We start from the raw sequence: 24,517 nt of genomic DNA, 5'->3' as shown, positions 1-24,517 counted from the left end.
TATATATATATTGGGAATATACCTTTTTTTGTTAAAATGTTGTATCATACAAAAAAATGTGACATATTTTTTTTTCATTTAAAGGCAATATAAATTGTTTTTATAATAATCTTTTAAAAAATATACTTCAGATTCAAGCTTAAGCTATCATCTATCATTATTAGGTGTATCTAAGTGACACAATTTAGAATTTAAAAATTTTGGATAAAACATTTACATAAAATTAATATCATTACTAAGTGAAATTTAACGATTTCATTTATTTTTTTAAGGTAGTCAACAGCGAAGATGATGTTTGCCCAGTTACCTAAAAGTGATTAACCTATTCTAACAATGGTGGGGGATCAAGTTTTTCATGAGACAGCCACTTAATGAAAAAAGTCAACCTCTACCACGACCGGTTGGAACCGGCGCCGTCCACAAATGTCAGATTGATAGACCTAGGCCTAACCATATGAGCTACGGACTGCCCGAAATTTAACCATTATATACTTCTTCCTATGATCTCCCTTTCCAAACTTTTCAGACTGTTGTTATTTATCAAAAGGGTATTATTCACTTTCTAGCATATAAATATTATATGCAGCTGTAAATGTGTATTTATTTTATTGTTAATTAATTTTAATTTTCATTGAATGTTGAAAGAATTGAAATTTCTTCAATTCATTAACATGAATATTTTTTTATTTCATTATATTTTTATTATACGAATATTCGAACACAAATACTTAATGCCCTTAAAATTGGTAGATTGGAGTAATTATCTTTGATAAATATTACACCAAAAAAAAAAACATTTATTGTTTCTTTAGTACTTCTCTAATATATAACATAAGCAAAACATTTTCAGATCAGTATTTTATATATAAGTATTATAGGAATTTAACATTTTAAAAATTGATAAAATAAATCAAAAACATCAATTTATTTGTAGTCCTCTGCATTAACATGTCTGATACTGTTCCCTGCCAATCACTCACTGGGGGGAATTGAAAACATTTACTGTTTCAGATAACCAGAATCGTTTCAGATAAGCATTTCAAGTGTTACGGCATGAACGAGTCCTTAGAAAACACACGTTACTTCACTGTTATTGGTGGAAGGAGAATCTTATATAGATAGGATGAGACATTGAGAAACACCATAGAGTGAAAAAAAGGGCAACAAAATCGGAATATATAAAATGGTGTTGGTTCTATATACGATTGGGGTTTATAGTCCCCAGCCTGTGGGGGTCGTAACTCCCCTCTCTATATGACCGTAAAACCGGCTTTAATATTTTCCCTCACTTTTCCGCTAGGTGAAAAATCCTTTTCAAGACATATGATTTGATTTGAGCCGGTTATATTTCTTCAATAAGCTATTGCTAAGGGACGTATTAACACGATGTGGTTACAATATTTAATTATTCTTAAATAATTCAAAGTCAAATTCTGCAATTTTTAATTAATCTTATGATTTATAATTGTAGTGTAAAGCCTTTACACAGTTTTTAGGAATGTTTATTTAAGCCGAATATCTAAAGCATTATTTCAGATAACATAAAAATTTTGAAAATTTATCCGTACTAGAGGACTTTTAAAAAAAGAAAAAATTATGGATCTGGGAAACTCTCAGAGCTATTGACAATTTTGAAACTGAAATTTCAAAAAATTAAAAATTGATTGCTTATAGCAATAATAATAAAATTAAGCAATTGTAAACATATTCATCAGCTATCGAATCATATATCTTTTTGCTTACATCTTGTAGTAGTTTTTAAATTAGTAGCTCCACCATTGTCTTTTTCACTCAAATAGATATAACGGCCATCCTTCAATGGAATGATATAATTTTAAAAAGTATTTTATCGCACATCTGTGTACATCATCTATTATTATGTCATCTGTATGACACAACTTTCACCTACTTACATCACTATTTTTTGGGATTTTATAAAAACAATCAAAGACGATAAAAAGATAAAATTTTGAATGAAATATGTTTCTATAAAAATAATTATATATAGTTCTTGAGATGGCAATTGCGAATATTTACTCTCCTCCCCCCCAATAATAAAACAGTATAACCCTAAATATGGGCAAGCAATCTGGAACATCGTGTGGTCTTGGTCATTGCCATTCGAATCAGATGTGTAAATTTTGCATTTCTTTTCTCTTTTGTTATTCATAAAAAAAATCTTTGATATTTTGTATTTATCTATTATTTATAATTGCTAATGAGAACTGTTAAAATGTTTTCAAATTAGTAAAATTAATGGTAATTTAATAAACAATTTAATTAATTAAAAATGTAGCCGTGAGTCAACCCTGTGGGTTATGGAGCCCTTCTGAGGTCCACCCAGCCTCATAAAGTAGGAACCGTTAATTGGATAAAAATCTTGCCATCCAGCGTGATCTCTGACCCTTCATAGCGTACAGATTTAATTTTAATTTAAAAAAGTACATTAGCCGATGATTTTTAAAATTCGGCATGTAAGCCTTTCTGATATTAAATGTCACACAATTTTTCACTGATGCGCCAATTTTATTGAAAATCTTTAGGACTGTTGTGGATAAAATCTAAAAAAGAGAAAAAAACATCTATTCTATAAAGTGGGACTTCATCGATTTCGTAGTCGTTCAATTTGAAAGAAATTATTCAAAATCGTAAAACTTTCCCTTCCTAAATATTTCATATATAGGTAAGTGAAAGTAAAAAGTCTCATAAATAATAACACTAGTTTAAAATAAAACTAATATATAATCCTAGAACAGGGAGGTGAGTAGCATATCCGAAACTCTTACAAAGGAAAAGTGAAGCCAACAAAAGAATTGGTATAGACCACGCCCTAGGAGCTCAATTTCTTGGTGTGGTTAGTAGAAATGCCTACCAATGCAATCTGATTGGAGTCTGCCCGTCTGTCAGACTCCATCAATTCATCATAAGGCCCACCTTTTTGGCTTCGCTTTTTCTGGTATCTTATCCTCTTCATTATACCCCTTCTTCCAAGAATAAAGTGAAGATTACCACAAAGCTTCAGCATGGCAAAGATATGAATACCGAAATTATAACATATCCCATAGCTATCTTTACATTAAACGTTAGTAAATTCAAACGAAATGGGATATACCTTAGTTTAGTTAAGTGAAGTTAAGCTTATATTTACCTTACATTATTATAGGAAGAAGATAGTTAACCATGTGAAGTAGATTGTAGGAAGATCAATTAAGGTATCAAAATAGTAAATGAAAGCTATTTATTGATAACCAAGGTTTCGCCCCATTTTGCTGGGCTTCGTGAGGGCTGCCTGATGTGATATGAAGCCCTGCAAAGTTGGACGAAACGTTGGTTAACAATAAATTGTTCTCTTTTACTATTTTGATACCTGTATTGACCGCCACCTGGACTATCTTCCTACAATTTACATTATTATACTTAACCTGCCAGGAGTGTCCTACTTTTTTGTTCCATACGTGAACATTTATCTCATAGTAAACGAATTGTACCATTCTTTTTATATATAATTAGATGTGATGATGACAAAAATGTTTACGATTATTTTCAATGCAAAAAGATATTGAAATTGTGAAGTGTAGCTCTTCTATCAGGGGCTGAAGAATCCAGATTTCGTTAAAGAATCTAAAATTATTTCTCATTATAAGCGAAATGCTCAAGGTTACCTCACTCCCGGGCTAACTACCAGATTTTCAGACAGGTTTACTATCCTGGATAGAGCTATGAACACATATAGGGAAGTGCTCCGCCGGGCTAGGATACCCCGAGGGCAGCCATCAAGATCAGGCCGCACTTTAGGGAAGCCAAGGCCTCATTGATAAGAGCTATGAGCTAGTGGTATCGATTCATAATCTGACATTCACTGACATCGATTGTAATGCTACACCGACGGGGAACATTCTTATTGCCTTCGCGATAGCTCCGGCCTTCACAGCCTTCTCGCCCACCTTTCCTAAATGTATTACATGTCAAATGAAATGTTTCCTATACATCAAGTAACACTGTTGTTTATATCTGTGTTTCAAGGGAGAAGTGGACGTAGGTGGTGTTGAAGAACAGAGAAAAATAGGAAAAGTAATGAGAAAAAAAAAATCTAGCAAGAACAATTTTTCAATGAAAGATCCAAAAATGCGCGCATCGCAGATCTTCCACTTACTATAAAAATGAATAATATGCCAACCTTTTCCCCGTAAGAATATAATAGTTTAAGGAATGATAATAAAGCTGTGTACATGGTTTTTTGGGAGTTCTGTTGGTTCCCCCACGAGTTCTAAAAATTATCCTTATTAAATAAATCCCTAATATTGCCAGGAAAATAGATATACGGTGGTAAAGTAGCATAAAATACATATTCTACCCACGTGCATTTGACCGGTATTATTGATGTTTTAAACTTCAGAACTATTCCTATAAATAATCGAGAACTCTAGAATTGTTATGGATACTTCTGGAACTAAAAAAAAATGCAATATTTCGTGGATGGGGGGCCAAATTCACAGAGATAGTATGTAAAGTAATATATTAATTTGTATCTATACTTTCTTCTTTACTCACGATGCTGCAGTCTTTGTTATAAAAAATACATAAATAGTAGGATTCGGAGTATAAGGTTTCATATTCTTATGCAGTTTATAATATTATTCACCCATCTCTTATAATTTTTTCCTTAACAATAACTCAATAAATTAAATATGATAGTGTATTTCTTTTACTACAATACGATCAGAAGAGACAGTACGGTCTCGGCTTTTTCTGATGCGAATTCCTGCTTCTATTTTTCATATTTTCTCCAATAATTATGTCTCAACTTGATAACAATAACTGATTATTTATTTTAAATAAACAATATGAGGCAGCTTTAAATCCAGCTCCATACACATTTTTCTGAAATGCCTTTTTTTTATTTACATCATGTTCTCGATCCACCACACCATACTGCTAAGCGTCAAGGAGCAGGGCCATTCTTCTTCTCCGTTATGAATGATGCGTTTGTTGCAAAACCAGCTGCAACCATATCCATATCTTCGGTTGATCTGGATTATCTCTATAGGAAGTCTGATGAGTCAATTCATAAAAAAATTATTTGAGGTTAATGACTTCCAGTTTAATGAAATTTTTATTAAAACATGGTACAACGTTTCGGGACCACTGTCCCATAATCATGAACTTAAAAGTAACTTTATCATGATGGAACATCACTTCTTGTAGTTTCAACTGGTATTCAACTTCTAATCTTTTCATATGTTTTTCCCTCTTTTCCATATCTTCCGTTGATCTGGATTATCTCTATAGGAAGTCTGTTGAGTCAATTCATAAAAAAATTATTTGAGGTAAATGTCTTCCAGTTTAATGAAATTTTTATTAAAACATGGTACAACGTTTCGGGACCACTGTCCCATATTCATGTACTTTAAACTAACTTTATCATGATGGAACATCAGTTCTTGTAGTTTCAACTGGTATTCAACTTCTAATCTTTTCATATGATTTGCCCTCATTTCCATATCTGTTTGTTTTTCTAATTAATTTTATCTTTTATTAAAATTCATGTTGTTGTTGTTGTTTTATTTTTATTTTCATTTTTCAATTAAAATTGTCTTGAACTCACCTTACTTTTTCAACTTCTATCGCATTTTCACCTTTTATCTTGAAAATTAGCTAAGAAAAAATTTTGCTTATTTTTTATTACTAATTAAAACTATATTTCTGATTTTTTCCAATAGATGCTCCAGAGAGACGATGCGGTTTTAACTCGTCTCTGGACAGACCTTACTGGACTCACTCATAGTCATCTCTTGGTAAATAAAACGCACCTACCTGACGATCTCACCGTTAGACACATTCTCAATGAATTAATATATTGCTTCAATTCCACCGAATCTCTTCAGATATACAGGAAGAGGATTCACTGGAGATGTTCAAAGATGATCGAGCAACAACAGCAAATCTTTTACTTTTTAAAAATAATTATATAAAGTCTAAATGTAATTCCATTGTGTGTAAGAGGATGACTAATTTATTATTGTAATTTACAAACTTAGTACACAGGTGCCTCCACATGAGCTTTTGGTAATCAAAAATGAAAAAAAAAGGAATAGATATTTTAAATAAAAACGCCATAATCATTTATAAATTAAAATAAAATCCTAAATCACTTACATTAATTAATAAAAAATTAATTTATAAAAAGTATACCCCCTTCTATTAATATAAAAAATACCCAATAATAAAGGTAATGAAGCAAACAAAGTATAAAACAATAAATAATAACCAGCAGAAATACGCTCAGGCTGATATCCCTACCCGAAAATCAAAAAAAGGGTAGGGATAAGAGATATTTCAAAGGATAAATAAAAAAACAAAAAATTTAATGAGGAAAAAGCTAATAATAATGGACAATTTATAAATTCATTCCTTCTTTTTTTCTCTTTTAGTTATATATCAATTTTTTTCATACCTCATATTAATCTATTTTTCGGTAATGCTAACAAATAGAGATGGTTAATTTCAATAAATTTTTTGAGGTTAAAAAACTTCTAATAAATTGAATGTATATTATTCTATAATTTTCTTTACAGCTTTACAACGTATCGGGAACTATTTTCCTATATTCATACACCTTAATAATCCTCATATTTGTTATAATTTTGATTTCCCCATGGAAATCATGACATCTCTTAAAGCATGAATGAAAAATTGTTTCACACTGTTTAATTCGTTAATTATAATAATGATAATGAAGACACCTTTTTGGAGGTTTTTTAAACTCAAAAAAAATATTGAAATTGATTTGTCAGACTTCCTAAAAAGAAAATCCAGAGATGGTTAATAATTTTAAATAAACAATATCAAATCTACTTTAGAGGAAGACATTTTAAAAAATTTCATTTTGGAAAAAGGGAAATTAAAAAATAAACTATATTCAGATGTTTTGAAAAGGTACATCGTTTCTCTATTTCACAAGTTGTCTCTTATTACATTTTAGAAGTTAATTAGTATTTTAATCTCCGTTTCAAGAAGAAAACAAAAAATAGAAAACGTCAACCCTCTAAGCTATTGTGCTAAATAAATAAAGGAGGTATCTGATAACATTTAGCGCGGCGGTAGGAAAAAAAGGGGGGGGAGAAAATAAAAAATAAAAATAAAACTAGAAGGCTTTAATTAAGAGAAAGCTGAGGATGTTTGGGAGAGAGCAATTAACAAGCTGCGTATACTGGAGGGGGGAAGGGGGTTAGGCAAGGGGGGCAAGCACAGCTAGCTTAGCACAATTACTTCATTTTCTAATTTATCTCTTACCCAAGGTAGGGAGTTGTTCAGGATTTAATATCTCTATGAACCATAATATCCTTATTATAATTCCTATAGGACGATATATAATTTAAATAATGTTACGATAAACTTAAAAGACTATATAATCAGTAGATTAATATTTCAGAAATATTTATAGCTAACATATCAAGTCGTATAAGGTAATCTAGAGAGGTGAAAAACGCATAAAATAAATGCAGTACACAATGTTTTGGGTTCATGTACAGTATGTACAGTTTTTCCAGTGCTTGCCAGCAAAACAGCCAAGAGCACTTGATCTCTCTTCACCTTATTGATAGGTCAACAAATAACAACAATACAACCTATTTTCTATTATAACTATATCTACTAAGGAATCTATGGGTAAAAGTAATAAAGGACCTAATTAAGAAAGCTATCATTTATATTTAGGTGTATATGAACAACATAGAAAATATTTTATTTTATTTGGAATATACGAATTATAAATAATGTAAAATTCTAATCAATAAAGTAAAGTTAATTTTGGTAAATTTTTCATGCTAATAAACCAGACTCTTATCTCCCTAGGGAGAGGCTTGTAGTTGTGTAAAAATAAAAAATAAAGCTGTTATTGTTATTATTATTTTTATCTACAATAACTGGTAAATTTTACAATGTAATATTATTAAAATAATAATATTCCAATAACAGTTATGATTTTCAATGTACTTGTACTAATATAACTTAAGCTTCAAATATGCAAACTTTTAAGAAGATCGCATAGATAAAAAGAAATTACATTTGAGCCTTATTGTTAATTATAATTGAGGCTATATCAGTTTCAAAGGCTAATATTATACATTTTTATTTTATTTTTAAGCCCCGTAGATGTGATGGTTTGATATTGTGGGGGTTGGAGAGGGAACTGATAAAACCGGACTCATTTACTACATTTGATGTATTTTAAGAGCGGACTAAGGAAAGGAAATGAAACGGACTTAGATGGGCAAAACTATCTCATGCCTGATGTCTGATAACGAGGCTCACCAGTTGTCTTGTTGTAAGTATAATATACGTTAATACATTTTGTTTTATTAACTTTTGTTCGTTTGTTTTGGTCGAGATGCAGTGAAAGCAATTATATAGCTGTTATTTAAATTGTCCCATAAGAATATCCCTCTAGCTTTACAAAAGGATAGAACATTTACTTAATTGAAGTGTAAATAAATAAAAAAATACGTATTCTGTATTGGGGAAATCAACATACTTGGAACGGAAAGGTGAAACCAGCACAACTTGAGCAGTGAACCCCCTTAAGACCGGAAATTCAGATTTTCAACTGATGTAGAAACGATGAATTTACATAACATTGTAAGGAGTGGTTCAATTCATTGAAGTATTAATTGTTTTTGTAAACACGGGATATCAGTAGAAAAAAATATCCTCCAAAAAATTTGTAATTAATATGAAAATTCGTATTAAGGATTGCAATTTTTTTTTCGTTTGCTTTACTAGAACTTTATCACAGATTTTATAATTTTTTGTACATGTAAATTCATTCAATACAATCAACAACATGTTTCTTTCTTATTTGGTACCTAAAAACAAATTGATTGTATTTAATAGTAATTAAATACTGCATAGCAAAGCCAGAATAAGATAATAAGTTATAAAAAGTTTTTTTTTTCGTCTGCTCCTATGGCGTATTGGCAAGAACTCTTGAACCCAAGTCTAATATTTTTCAACCAAGAATCCCCAAAACATATTCCTCCAAATCAGCGTTCCCATATTTGTTGTCTGTCCATGTAAGTAATATTTGGAGAGAGAGAAATACTTTATTTATCTATGCTGCCTAAATACATCAGGTTGCTATCTCACACAGCATACTTATCAATCCGTAATCGGACATATATAAATTACACATACATGATATAATAAGAAAAAAAGAGATAAAATAATAAGATTTAATAAACAATTTTTTCCCCCTACATTTTCCTTTTACAATCAATTTCGGTCTGTACAACAAATACAAATGTTTCAATTCATTCCTATTTTTCTTTCTCATTTCTGCTCCTCCAATTTCACCATTTCACAATTTTTTAATTCACCCGATCAACAAATTCGCTCTCCGATAAATGAAAATGGTAATTGAGTTGTAATGTAGATTTTTAAAGAAATCATAGAAGATTCCACGATTTTTCTGTAAATATATCAGGTGCCTAGATGCCGGTTAGGCGAGGAAAAAAATCGTATGAACAAAAGTTTAAAACATCACAGATGTTTTCCTATAACTATTCATTCCTTTAAATTAGTCAAGTTTCCGCCTAGACAGATATCAAATGATTTTTTATTGGGATTGAAATGTAAAGCGAGCTGCAGCGAACGGTTTCGAACCCCTCAGCAAACTGTAATCAGTAAGGCAGCTTTTACCGAAACCAAACACGGTAATGTCAATGGTATCTATTCCTGCCGGTCACATTAGCAATAAGCGGGGCTGGTTTTTCCCCTCTGTAAACATTGCCTTCAGTAAACAGTTGGCATAATGGTTGGCGTAACGCGGATTGCATATTCGAACCGTCGGATCCTTTCGCCCACGTGTTTCCTTAACCTTTCTAACAAGGAAATAGTGGTTGAGAATATTTTAAAAACTTTTCTGATCCGAAAATGCTATCTTTATTTATTTATTGATATTTACAACTATATTTAAATAAAATACATCCAGTAAATTTGATGTAAGATCATCATGGGTTGATACGGGCATGTAGAGAAACTATCCATTGGTAGCACTCTAATAACATTTCTACATTAGCAGGTCTCGAGGTCATCTCTTATTCAGGCGCCTCGGAGGATTGTCTGGAAAGGAAGGGGAAATAAGGTTAGAAAATATTTGGTTTGGGTGGTTAGAAAGTTTGTAATGGAAGGATTGATATCTGGTTCGGGCTAGATCGGTTACAAATGGAACATTTACAACAAGGTCTTTATGTATGATTTTATTTGTGACAAAGTAAGGAGCATTGAGGGTTTTACTATTTGAAATATTTATATTTCGGATTGGATACGAGAGGAATTCGAAAGTTTAGTAGAGCCCCAAAACTCAACTTCATATGTCCAGATTGGCCTTATTATAATCATGTAAATCAGTCTTTTGTAATGGATTGAGTTTTAACCGTTTGTCTAGTAATAGTACAAGAGTCGGGAAGAAAACAAGGTACCAAGGTAGCGGATCTGTACGGCAGGGGTAAAAGAAACATTATTAAAGGACACTGTAGTTCAGTCGTTAGGTTTATGACGATTTCATGGGAATTATTTTAGTCCTCCAATTACGACATCATTCTTCTAGGGTTGTAATATGGGGTGAGTACACATGTGTCATCGGCATACGTGTTGGATTGGTTAGGATGTCAGCTGTATAGACGGGAAAATACTAATTAGAAACAAAAATACTATAATAACAAATATGTCTAATGACTTATACTCTAGAGATATGGAACGTGCCTTCAATTCAAATTGTATTATTATAAATTATAGCCACATTTTTATACATATCTGTGATTACCTAATATTTATATTCCCTATACAAAAGTTACGGACAGTAAGTCCGAAGAATTGTACCATGTCAACATTACTCATGGCCCCCCCATGTGGTTGGACACAGTCTTACCATTCTGAGATCTATTGGTGGTTAGAATCCGGCCTGGGGCATTGACTTTTTTCATTGAGTGGCGGTCCCACAAAATGAAAAACCTTTGACCCCCAACCATGGTGAAAATAATGTGACTACAAATAAATTAATATCCGTTTTTAAAAACAAATAAATTAATATAAGGGTGATGAAGTGTGTAAGTGGGGTGACCGACTCAACTCGTTCTTGGAGACCCATAGAAAAATATATCTTCTTACTTATAATGATGTTAACACAGATGATTTATCGTTGGAGAGTGTTTTAAATCTTAAAGCTATTAAAAGCTTAAACAGTTTGTTTTACTTTCTTATCAGTGTTTTTGACTACACAGATACGAATATGTCATTTCAAAATAATCCTCTATTCGTATGTGTGTGTTTATTTATACGTACGGATAATTAGGTATTGGTTTTAGTAGCTTTAAAAATAGCATTATTGCTGTCTATAAAAATTTAAATTTTAGAAACTTTAAACAGTTAACGGAATTAAATTAAACAGTAATAATACCTGAATAATATTTACAAAATACTCACAAATTAATAATTAAGTATGGCGTTAACAGTGGTAAAGCAAATAAATAATAATTTTAAATTATTAATAATAAACTTAGAATTTGACTTGAAATAGGGCTGTAAATTATAGATACAGTACGATAACCTGCTCGGCATAACAATGTTAATACTATGAATAGTGGCAGTATATATAAGCAGCATTACCGAGATGGGTTTTCCCTTTTGCGAGAGCCTTAATATAAGCTACCCACATAGCGGCCCGATCATGAATAGAAAACAGCCGCAAAGTCTCAACCTAAGCTTCGTCCTCACGGAGCTAACAGACAGTATAAAGTCCACCATGTTTACTATAAATCGACAATTATTATCTAATTAATTATATTAGACAGATTCAATTAATCGATATTCGAAAGGGTATTTGAACAACCATTGGAATAGTAGATTGATTTTTCATATCAAAACAAAACCTTATAGAATATGTACAAATTCCATTACATAAGATACAGTTATAAAACAAAACTTGATTCTAGTGCTCTATAAAAAAAAGATAGAACAATTGCTCAATAATAAAATAAACTGAATAATAATACAAAACTATTAAAATAAAATTTTTAACTCCATTATCTTTTTTTTTTTTTTAATAATTTATTTACTGTTATTTACAACTGTATACATATATACACATCAAGTAAATTTGCTGTAAATAATATTATGTTATGATACAAACATTTGGAGAATCTACCCATTGAAAGAATTTCAAAAACATTTTTAAAGGAGAAGATCTCGAGGTCATCTTCTTTTCAGACGCCTAGAAGGATTATTAGGTAGTGAAGGAGAAGCCAGGTTAGAAACGAGTTGGTTCGGGTGGTTGGGAAGTTTATTATGGAAGGATTGGTATCTGGTTCTGGCCAAAAGCGGCAACATTGAGGTCCTGATGGATGATTTGTGACAAAGTAAGGAGCATTAAGGATTTTTCGGAGGATTTTGGACTGTAAGGATTGGATTCGAGAGGAATTCGATAGTTTAGTGGAGCCCCATAGCTCAACTCCTTATGTCCAGATAGTCCTTATAACAGTCATGTAGATCACTCTTTTGTAATGGATTGGACCGTTTGTCTAGTAATAGTTGGAATCGATGAGCAGTTTCCTGTCTCTTCAGTTTTGTATGAGGATTCCATGTCAGTCGTTTGTCCAGATATAGTCCTAAGTAACGGATCTGTTCAACAGGAATAAGTACGGTATTATGAAAAGATACTGTTGGACAAGACGAAGGTTTACGATGAAGGGTAAATGTGAATTGGTGGGATTTATTGGAATTTATTTTAATCCTCCAGCTTTGGCACCATTTCCATTTTATTAAACTTAAAATAATGATAATTATATAAATAAACAAAGGCGTAATATAAGTACAGATAAATAATTGGCTTCAAGAACTATTCACAAGCAACTAGCAAAATCAAATTATTACATACTATGATGTAAACATAGAGGCTATTCAATTTAATTTCACTGTCAATGTCCAATATATTTTCCATGTTTAGTAGATCGCAAGATATAAATATGGGTGGCTTTAAGATATATTGTCTATTACCTTTAAGGATGGGACACTGTAGGAGGATGTGGTACAAACCATTGTTGAAACCACTTTTGCAGAATGGACAGAGTTCATTTGTCTTGAAAGGGTTGGTTTTGCTTCCAAGGTATAGTTTGTTGTGCTCCGGGTTTCCTACCCTTAGTTGGCTAATACTTTTTTTTTTTTTTAATTTAGCCTGTATATTAGATATACACCAGGTTTGAGGTTTTTTTTTACTTCTTTATTCATTATATCATCAAAACAACGTTTTGGGCTCGTATACCCATAATCTAGTTCTAAAATTAAAATATTTACAATAAACATACAGTTACAATCAACAAACTTTACATTGCGTTTAAATATGTTTTTTGACACTTTTTTTTTTAATAATTTAATATTTAACTATATATATGTATATACACAATGTTATGGAATTAACAAAATTTTCTGGTTATTATTCTTATTTTTTCCTCAGCTTACTATTAATTTTTAGACATATGTATATAGACATTCCAATACACATCCAAAGTGTAAATAAATTTAAATCCATATTTTTTTTTTCATTAGTGCTGTTTTTCAATTTTTTTTCTGTTCTAAAATCTTTTTACTATTGAAAAATATTTTTTTATTTCAAATTATTAACATTTTAATGTAATTTATGAATTGAATTTGTCCATAATTTAATAGTAAGCTAAGAAAAAATAAAAATAATGACTGAGAAATTTGGCTTAATCTCAAAATATTTTATATTGGTAAATGGTTATAAATTACTGAAGTAAATGCACATGTAAATGTTAAATATTAAATTATCTAATTGTAAAACTGTTGAATTGTCTGATAGTAATGGACTGAAGAGCCCAAAACATTGTTCGGATCACATAATGACTAAAGAAGTGAAAAAAAGGATACAAATTCCTGAAAAGAAAAAAAAACTTTAATGGAGTAATTTAATAAAAACAATCGTCTTTTGTAGATTTAAAAATTTAGGTTTGATTTTTTTTCTATAAATTACGGAAAATTAACACACTAAAATTAAACTTTTTATAAGTCAATAATTATTCTTTTAATATGTTAGGAGATCTTTTTAAGAAATTATCGATGACTGGGAAGAAATTACAAATTAGTAGAAAGTTAAAATAAAGAAATGAATGACTTTTTCAATAATTGTTTTCTTGTTACTATTCATTCATTTTATTTAGTCATTTCTACTCTTATGTTCATTCTAATTAACAAAGTTAATAATATGAAGTGGTAACAATTTATTTGTAATTTTTTATATCTTTATTTTGCATGAAATATTGAGGTATACTGATTTTAGTTTCTATTATAAAATATATATGTATACATAATGCCAAGATTCCTGTGTTCTGTAACGGAGAAAAGAATACACAGTGGTGTCGTTTTCCTTGTGTAGCTATTTTTGTAAACCCGACCCGGGGTAAGGAGAGACGGTGTATGTATCCACTCAGAGATGATTTTTCTTTTTTCTGCCAGAGGCCCAACATCTCGAAGGAGAGGTACATTATGGAAGCTTCTAGGACTGAGTAGGAAAAGTAATGAGGTGAACATAAACCTAACGTCATGTAAAATGGTAACAATTTTCGATTATTTCTTAGCTATTTATATCATTCTTTGATGATGTCATAATTTATTTCAAAAATATTACTAAGTGAACCTTAAATATGCTTTATATGTTTGTATTTTGTTTTCTTGGCTATTAATGATAATTTTTTTTTTAACAGTGAAAAATAGAACTATGTTGTGGCGACGTTTCGAGAATGTATTGTTCTTATCGCCATGTCCTACAGTTAAAAACAGTTTGTTTTTTTTTAAATGGATTTTCCTAACTAATCATTAAACACTCTAATGAACATAATGCCAACTTAGATTAAAAAAATAGAAATCACATTTACAATTTTAGTGACTAATGTATTCCACATATCTAATCACTCTAATAACCACTATAACTAACTTATACAACTTTTGTAATAGTACTGAGCAGGAAGATGCGTGTCTTTTATTTTTTTCAGAATACAAATATACATATACATATATTTTTTTTTTAATATTTACATTGAATTACCAAGATAAAACGTTTAAAACGTGATTTTAAAAATAAAAAACTTTTATATTAAAAATCGCAACATAAAAAAAAAAAAAAAAAAAAAAAATATTTGAAATTTTAAATAAATTATTTTATAAAGAAAATTCTAGAAATTTCAAGTAGCAACCAATTTTGTTTAAGTAGTCTCCGATTTTTTAAAATAGCCTTCTATAAATATCGAACCTAAACTCAAATATATTATTATTATATATACAAAATTGTCTTCACTGATCGAACTAGTGCTGCTAAACGCTGAAGTTTTTAATTCAAACATACTCGTATACTGACTCAACTATTTTATGAACAGTACTAACATAAAATAAGTTTTATTTTATTGCTTACTTAATATAAATCTTATCCAATTTAAGTCTCAAAACAATCAATGTTCCTTTAAGTCTAATGTTTCGGCCGATGGGACCATTATCAAGGACAATCTTTTTTTTTTTTTTTTTTAATAATTTATTTATTGATATTTACAACTGTATACACATATATACAACAAGTAAATTTGCTGTAGGTGACATAGTGACATGATAAAAACATGTGGAGAATCTACCCACTGATAGAACTCCAATAACATTTCTAGAGGAGAAGATCTCGAGGCCATCTTCTTTTCAGACGCCTAGGAGGATTATTAGGTAATGAAGGAGAAGCCAGGTTAGAAACAAGTGGATTTGGGTGGTTGAGAAGTTAATTATGGAAGGAACGGTATCTGGTTCTGGCCAAATCGGCAACATATGGAATATTGAGGTCCTGATGGATGGCTTGATTTGTGACAAAGTAAGGAGCATTAAGGATTTTACGAAGGATTGGATTCTGGAGGAATTTGATGGTTTAGTGGAGCCCCAAAGCTCAACTCCGTATGTCCAGATAGGCCTTATAATAGTCATGTAGATCAGTCTTTTGTAATGGATTGGCAATTTAGACCGTTTGTCTAGTAAATGTTGCAATAGTCGGAATCTACGAGCAGTTTCTTGTCTAGGATTCCATGTCAGTCGTTTGTCGAGATGTAGTCCTAAGTAACGGATCTGTTCGACAGGAATAAGTGGGGTATTATTAAAGGATATTGTAGGAAGGACAATCTTAAATAGAATTTTAGAATCATAACAATATTTGTGGTTTCAATGTTATGTGTGTAGCAAGCTTCGGATTTATGGATTAAGGAAGGCTTTGGTAGTTCCTCCTCAACGGATTGCTTTGCTATTCCACGGTTTCGGATGTCCTCTCCTGCTCCCCTGTACCCTTCCGTTTCCTCTTCAGGAATGAATCCATTCCGTTTTTCTCCTCGATGGAATTACTCCTCTCTTTTCAGCCATTTCATTGGCTGATCACACTTTAGGAGCGGAAACCAGATCTAAACCTAAAATTGGGGAGGCTCCGATCCCTTGAAATCATTTTCCTGTTTATAGCCCAAAGATAACATTATTTAGGGCAGGTGTTCGCGACCGTACTTGCTATAGGGTTTAGCCCTTTCCGGCTGCTTCATTGGAAGGCGCGACCAGGGCCCTGTTTCATAATTAAAGCTAATTGTATTAGTTCAAAATACAAGTTTAGAAACAACTTGTTAATTACACTAATACTTATTTTTTCATAATAGGGAGAACTATTAGTGATATTACATCAGTTAAAAAGTACTAAAGTACAAGCTACTATTGCACAAGTCAGTGTAATTATATTCAGTTAAATCGACAAGACTAATAGTATTAGTTTGTACTTTATTATGAAAGAGGGCCCAGGTGTCTTATCGCAACGCATTTCTACATGCTCATGAGCCAGCAACAACCAGTAATGAATTCCAACAACATCTATTTATTTAAAATTAACATTTTTCTTAACCCAGTATAGTCCATAAATATATAATAGTGATAATCTAACTTTAACCTATGGATGGAACTAGTTTTCCTTTTAAAAAACACATGAAATATTATTAACTTTATTAGTTTTGTTCAAAACTAGCATTATTATTCTTCTAAAAAAATACTTTTAATGAGCAATAAAAAAATATATATATAACATTCCTTTTTTGTAACATTAATATTTTTTACTTCAATATTTTCCTTGTAACCCCCATGTTTACTCCCACTGCGACCCCTGGAATACCCTGCTATCCCTTTATTATCCCCGTTCATTATAAAATATTGTACATAAATTCTTAATAACCTCGTTTATCAAAAGCTACCCCAATCCCTCCATCCCTCTATGTTTCAGAATGTTAAAAAGTTATAGAATTTCAACTTTTAAGCTCGGCTATATTAAATTCTTCCTTAATAAGTGAGCTAGATCCAGATTCGATATTTCTCATATATTTAACTCCCTTCATATCTAGCCGTAGCTGAAATAGGAATTTCGATTAAGAAATAGCAAATAAAATCCACAGATCATGTCTACCGAAACATTAAAAGTGAATTAAATAATTATAAATCAAAGATACTATTTTTTAAATATTTTCATTATGTAATAAATTTAATAAATTTTCAATTAGTACTTAAAGCTATACCATTTTAGATAACCCTACCACTATACTAGACATTTGTTTGAAAAAACAAAATCTTCTCAAACAGTTAAACATCAAATTTTCAATCAGATATGTACAACCAGGTTATATTACCTATCTAAATATTATGTTTCAGATACCAATCCATTATAAACTCCCTAACCACCCAAACCCACTAGTTTATAACATTACTTCCTCTTCCATTCCTGATAATACTCCGAGGTGCCTGAAAAGAACATGGCCTCGAGACTTCATAATGTAGAAATATTATTACAGTGCTATCAATGGATAGTTTCCTACAAGCCTGTATCATATCATTATAATCTTACATCAAATTTACTAGATGTATTTTAATGTTTTAATATCAATAAATAAATTTTAAAAAATATGTTTCCACTAAAAGATACTTAAAATTCAAAACAACGTCCCTTTCTACTGCAATAATTTATTTGTATGTACATTTCTTTAAAATATTTTACTTACTTCAACAATAAAAAAAATCGCACTATTATGAAATTGAGAATTTTTTTATAAAATGGCAAAAATTCAAATTAACAACCAACAATTTATTTCAGTTTATCAATATGAATCATACATAAGATTCATCAATTGAATCACATGATTGGGATGAATTTAGACTGGAGACGCTTTTTAAATAATTATAATTTAAAACTAAAATTGAAAAATTATTATAAAGAAAACGCTTTTTAAAAATACAGTAATTTATTGAATTACTGTAATATATTTTTAGTGAGATGACGGAAGAAGAATATATTTTTACTTGATACACAAATCATAGTTTCATCGTTATTCTGTTATCCTTTAAATAAATCTATTTTTTATTTTGTTTGTTTATGAAACAAATGGTGAAGTGCTATATTAAACGAATGGACCTACATTTATTAATTTAATAAATTTATATAGTCTGCAAAAGGTAAGCTAAACTAAGTGTCTTAATAGCAGACTTTTTATAAAATTCACTTTTTTTTTTGTTAATTTATGTTTTGCCGTTATGTATATTGAAATCACTTTTAAAAATAAACATATACTTATAAACTATGTAATTTTGTTATTATTCTATTCGAATAATTTTTATCCATTATTTACTTTTTCATTTTAAATATAACTAAGATAAAATGAAAAACATATCAAAAGTAATTGTTATTTTCGAATCAGTTCGCGACACTTTGAGTAATAGATAGTTTCATCCGAAATCGGTTGTCTAAAATATATTTAGTAGTTCAACTTGTTTTGTTTTTTTATTGTTTCTATTTTTTTCTAAATTATTTTATTAAGTATTATGTATAAACCCATTAAGAGTAGTAAAAAATATATAAAATTTGTCTGGATAGTACCTTACTACTCCGAAAAATATTTTATGACGTATAAATAAATTGAATTCAGAAAAATATTAATTATGACAAAAGAATACGCACTTACAGCATGATCCTAATGGTAACATAAACAGTTGGGGCAAAATGTTTGGTCTAGGTCCCAGACATTCAGATTCTGCCTCAGCGATTTTGTTTGTCGTGTAGGTACACCTTCCCTACTAACTAACCGTATTACAAAGAATTTGTATATGGGTGGCAAACAGTGGACGAAATCACTTATACTTCGTCAAAGAAGACCAGCCCTGGAATGCCTGCGGACGGAATAGGCACAAAAGTCTGAACCTTAAGACTGAAAACTAATGAAACCTGTACATGAGTCATTAAAATTGTAAATTGATTTATTAGCAGTAGTTTGATGATGGGTAGGTAACTTCTAACTGCTGCTGCACACCTGTATTACTTATAAGGCAGAAAACGGGTAAAATAAATAAATAATAAAAAATTATCCTACATTAAAAAATCCATAAGAACTGAGTTCATTGAGGACTAGGGCGGATTCTGGCAACTATCGCAAACTTTGGCAAGGACGACCCCTTCCTAAATACATAACCTAACATCTGCACTGTATTTATATTTATTATTTGTATAATTTTAATTCTTGTTATCTATTGTATTAAATAATTAGTTGACTTCTCTGACCAAATTTTCTAATTGCATCATTTTAGTTATTGTATTTTATTCTTTATCTGTTCTTTTTTGTTCCTGTTATCTTTTCTATTAATATTTTTACTATAGTACTATAACACATTCCAATTTTAACATACATTACATAGGTATAGTACGCAGTTTCGCATGGAGTATACAAATTTTTTAAATAAACTCTTCCTGCATGGAGTTACTATGCAAGAGAAAAAAACAGGAAGTGTCAAATCCTATTTAATTCTCGATACCTACCTTGAATGAAACAGTGTTTCGATTAAATAAAATTGAGATAATTATTAAATAAAATATATAGCTAAATATATATTTTTCTGACGACTACACGATAGTGTCAGAAGACAACGGAAGCTAAATCAATGCTGAGACAAGGAGCTTATCACACAGAAAGAGGGACAAAGAGCTCCTCAGCCCTTTCAGATAAACATTAAGGAAGGAACTCTTTTGTCCTGAGTACACAGCCTACACCTCTGGTCTTGCCTCTTCACCTCTCACAATAGGGGCACCACCGCTTTTAATGAGGCCACGAAATAATTGCCCCAATGTCAGAGGTTAAGTCTCTTTTATTTTTGGGAACTGGAGTTCGTTCGGAATCAACTGCCACAAAAAAATACTCAAAAATATCGAGAATAAAGAAAAAAAAACTTACCATATATTAAAAAAAACAACATTATTCTGTATCCATGAAGATCTTGAACAAATGTTCTAATATTATATCACCTATGATTTAAAAATTTTCGTTCCTTTTCAAAAAATTATTAAAATATTTTTATGTAAATTAAAATTTTAATTTTCAGATAAAAAATAATTATAAAAACATCATTATTTAAAAGTAAAAAGTAATAATAAATATTAGACAGGTTAGTACTCAATCATACTATATATGCATATTAAATAAAGAGAAAAGTTAATAATAATAATAAAATGTAAATAATTGGATAATAATAATAATAAAAAAGACAGCCATATTTTAAATAAACATTGGCAGATAAATTAATTATGTAATAATAGATAGGAAAAAATGGTAAAGAATTTAAAATAAAATAAATAAAAAATAATAAACCAGACTAGTGTTAACTATTAAATGCCAAAGTTTTCTCCCATTTTGGAGGTTTTTATAGTTTTATTACGCTATTGGTTTGAAAAATACAATTTTTCTAAAATTAATTTTGATATTTTCTATTTGAAAAAAAATTAAATACATTTTTTTTAATCAACGATAATAGTCGTAAAATTAATAAATATTGTTTTGAAATTTTTAAGTATTGTCTTTTATCTTGACAAAATTTCACCGTAAACGAAAAATTATTTTCATTTACCTAAAAAAACATAGTTTAAGTTCCATAACTACAAAAAAAAGAATAGAAAAAGAAATATATTTATCATATCTTAAAAAAAAATTAACTCTGCATTTATTTAATTTTATTATGATTTATTATTTTTCTTTTTTCTATATAATTTTTTCTGTATATAAGACACTTATTTATTTTATCCATTCCATAAATATTAGTTGTTTTTTTTAAATTTATTTCATTCTTTATCATTATTGTTTCTAACCCATAGATAGTAGTTTTATTATTTAATTTTTTGTACTAATTTAATTTTATTAATTAAATGTATTCAATGATTATATTGACAGATATTAGATAAGATGCAAAACTTCTAAAAATTGTTGGATTTGCCCTATGTATACTGTATAGACGATATATGAATTTTCGTAAGTGTTCCAAAATATCAAAATTACAAATGTATATAAATTTAATATATGGACAAACCAAGTCATAAATTTAAAATCCATATGTATTATTAAATTTATTACTTAAAAATTTAATTCATCAATTTATAAATTTAGTAATTAATATACTTCATTTTTATTATAAATGATTGTATGTAGCTTTAAAGATTCACAGTGGATTTTAAATTTAGAGCAGGACCTAAATAGTTGTAAATCTATAAACATATATAAAAATAAATCATAGAGCATCAATAAAATTAATTGTAGCAGAGACCATTTATTTCTACAATCAATTTTATCATTGAAATAATTTATAAATTAGTTTGAAAAAAAAATCTACTTAATTCTTGACAACGTGCTAATACTATTGAAGAAAATAAAATAATGAAGAATAATTATAAGAATAAAAAATATAATTATAATAATAAGTAATGATGAATAATTACTAATTTTATTATTTTATTTTCCTTCTTTTCATCCTAAAAATATATAAGTATATTATTTTATGATCCAAAGAATATTTATAAACGTTAAAAATAATTGCGTTTTTATTTATTAAGGTTTAAGATATTATTTTCACCACTGCGAACGAAATCTCTGCTCTTCACGATAGTCCAGATAAGTCACAAAGAGATTGGACGAAAGTCAGAGAAAGAAGAACAAAAAGTAAAACACGAAAACAGAGCCAAGAAAAAATTGAACACGATTAATGAGTAAAGTAAAGTTCATAGTTATTGTCACTTTTTCTGTTTTTTACTGATTACAAATTTTATTTTAATATTTTACAAAATTTCTATACAATTTTTATTATTATTGTTTTATTTTTTTTTTTATTTTTATTTGTCTAAAATATTTGGAACTTAACGAATTTTTAATCACCTAGATCATAATAAAAACATCAATATTATTTAAGAATTTTTTTAGAAAATTTTAAGAACTATTAAGATAATTTATAAACTATTATGTACTTTTCTCATCATAATGATTTATATTTGTTTATTTATAAAATTATATCATATATTATATTTCACTATTTTTTTTATTGTTGCTATTTATTTATCTCAAGGTAGTAAAATTAATTTTATATAAGTCTCTTAGAGATAGAATTAATATAAACATAATTAGCATTTAATATTTGAGTAAAATAATAAGACGTACAATACACAAAATATCGTAAAGGGCATGAAATGAAGACTTGTTAAAAAAAAATTAATTTTCAATTATAAATATATTTTGTCATAATAAATGTAATGAGGGATATATAAAGAATATGACTTTTTTTTATGAACATTTTTTCTTTATGAAATATATTTACATACATACCAATTACTATTTTAAAAAAAAGTATTGTCAGAAGTGGGATTCGAACCCACGCCCACATAGTGGACCAGAATGCTCAAACCTACATAGTAGGCAAGGTTACCCTTGAGTCTGGCGCCTTAGACCGCTCGGCCATCCTGACATATGATGTATACCGCTAATTTTACTCATTATAACTAGGTAATTAATAATTATGTATGATCAGTTACAATTATATATTAGGGAACATCTGAATCATGTTATTACAAAAGCATTTACACTAATTTTAAGTCTGTATCTGTCTATTAACTGAATTTTTGAATAATTTAACAAAAGAAATAGGAAGTTCATGTCATTGAAATAGCTAAAAACTAATTTAAATTAAACATAAAAACTAATTTATCGTAAATTAAAATTTTTTTTATAATATAAAAAAACCCATTTAACTATACCTATTGTTCAATGTTGTGCCAGAGATCCAAAACATGTAGTGGACAGTTATAGAATATAAAGTTACCAAACCATTGTTAGAAATAATTCTATTTATTATTCACAAAAGTTTGGAACGTTGTCTTAATGAAGTTGTTAATTAAATACTAATTATTGACTGAGCCTCCATCAAGATCTTGAATATGTAAATATATAAAATAATATATTATTAATTTATAATATTAACAATGCTATCAAATTATTATTTTATTCACACACACACGGAAATATCCGTTTTCAATTGTAAACGTTTTTGGGAGTTAAGCAACTTATATATCTAATACTAAGCAATTGGTGGAAAACAAAATTTATTGTATGCAATTCGCGATTATCTTAACAAGTACCTTTCATAAAAAGTCAATAAACATGGCGATGGTTCGATATTTTATTGATCTCACGATCATTTCAATATAAATTATATAAATTATCTTGTTAATATAATGTAATAAACAATTTTTGAAAAATATAGGAATGGAAATTAAAAATATTACATAGAACCATCGATAACACTTTTTTTTGTAACATTTGTATAATACAGAACTAAGAACTAGACGTTTTGGCATAATACTAAGCAAGAGGTTTTTAACATGTATGTATAGCCTTGTTTGTTTCATTTGTCATGTGGATGTCGCTCAAAAAATAAAATTATTTAGTAAGTCATGATGTGTCAAAATAAATTTTATTTTATTTTACACCGGGGTCCACCTAGCATCATAAAGTGGGTACCAATAATTGGAGAAAAATCCAGTGGTCCTAATCACGTCCTTGCACAACCGTTGGTCTAATAACAGTGCTTCCTTACAAAGTAATGCATACCGACCTTCATGGGTTGTAGCGGATGTATTTAGTTTTTTAATTGTTCAAGTAATAAATACCTAAGCCAACATAGTAATGAATACAATTTTCTATCATTTAAAAGAAAAATGTATACATAAATATCTACCAAAAAGCAAAACAAAAAAATAATATATTTAAAATAATAGTTAAAAAATAAAACTAAAACTTGTAAAATTTAAAAATAAATAATTAAAAATAGAAAAAATATTCTGTCTCTAGATAATAAATAACAATAATGGCGAATAAAAATTTATAATATAGAAATATTCAATAAAATAAAAATTTTTCTATCCAAAATCAAAACATCCATTTTTAGAAGGTTTTTATTTAAAAAATGCTATAGAAGTATCTCTTGTAGTTAAGTTAAATTTTGTACTGAAAATGGTGATTTGTCACACCTGTTTGAAAGTTAAAAATTAAAATTTTGAAATTAAATAGGTTTCTAAATAAAGCTGAATTTGAATTTCTAAAAAAAA

The 24,517-nt window shown here is 29.0% G+C and overlaps 1 protein-coding gene and 1 non-coding gene across 2 annotated transcripts in view; both read right to left on the bottom strand.

Annotated features, from left to right (window-relative positions):
- LOC112210673 (uncharacterized) overlaps nt 1-24,517 on the bottom strand; it is a 514,713-nt gene that overhangs the window by 48,707 nt on the left and 441,489 nt on the right. The window lies entirely within an intron of this gene.
- Nucleotides 22,765-22,878, bottom strand: TRNAL-CAA (transfer RNA leucine (anticodon CAA)). The gene is made up of 2 exons: nt 22,841-22,878; nt 22,765-22,809 (listed from the first exon to the last, which is right to left on the bottom strand). It is a non-coding gene; the product is annotated as a tRNA-Leu (tRNA).

Source organism: Halyomorpha halys, unplaced genomic scaffold (genome assembly GCF_000696795.3).
Source record: "Halyomorpha halys isolate HHAL.00 unplaced genomic scaffold, Hhal_1.1 Scaffold225.1, whole genome shotgun sequence".
Taxonomy (NCBI): domain Eukaryota; kingdom Metazoa; phylum Arthropoda; class Insecta; order Hemiptera; family Pentatomidae; genus Halyomorpha; species Halyomorpha halys.
This window is presented reverse-complemented; position numbering and strand designations above follow the sequence as displayed.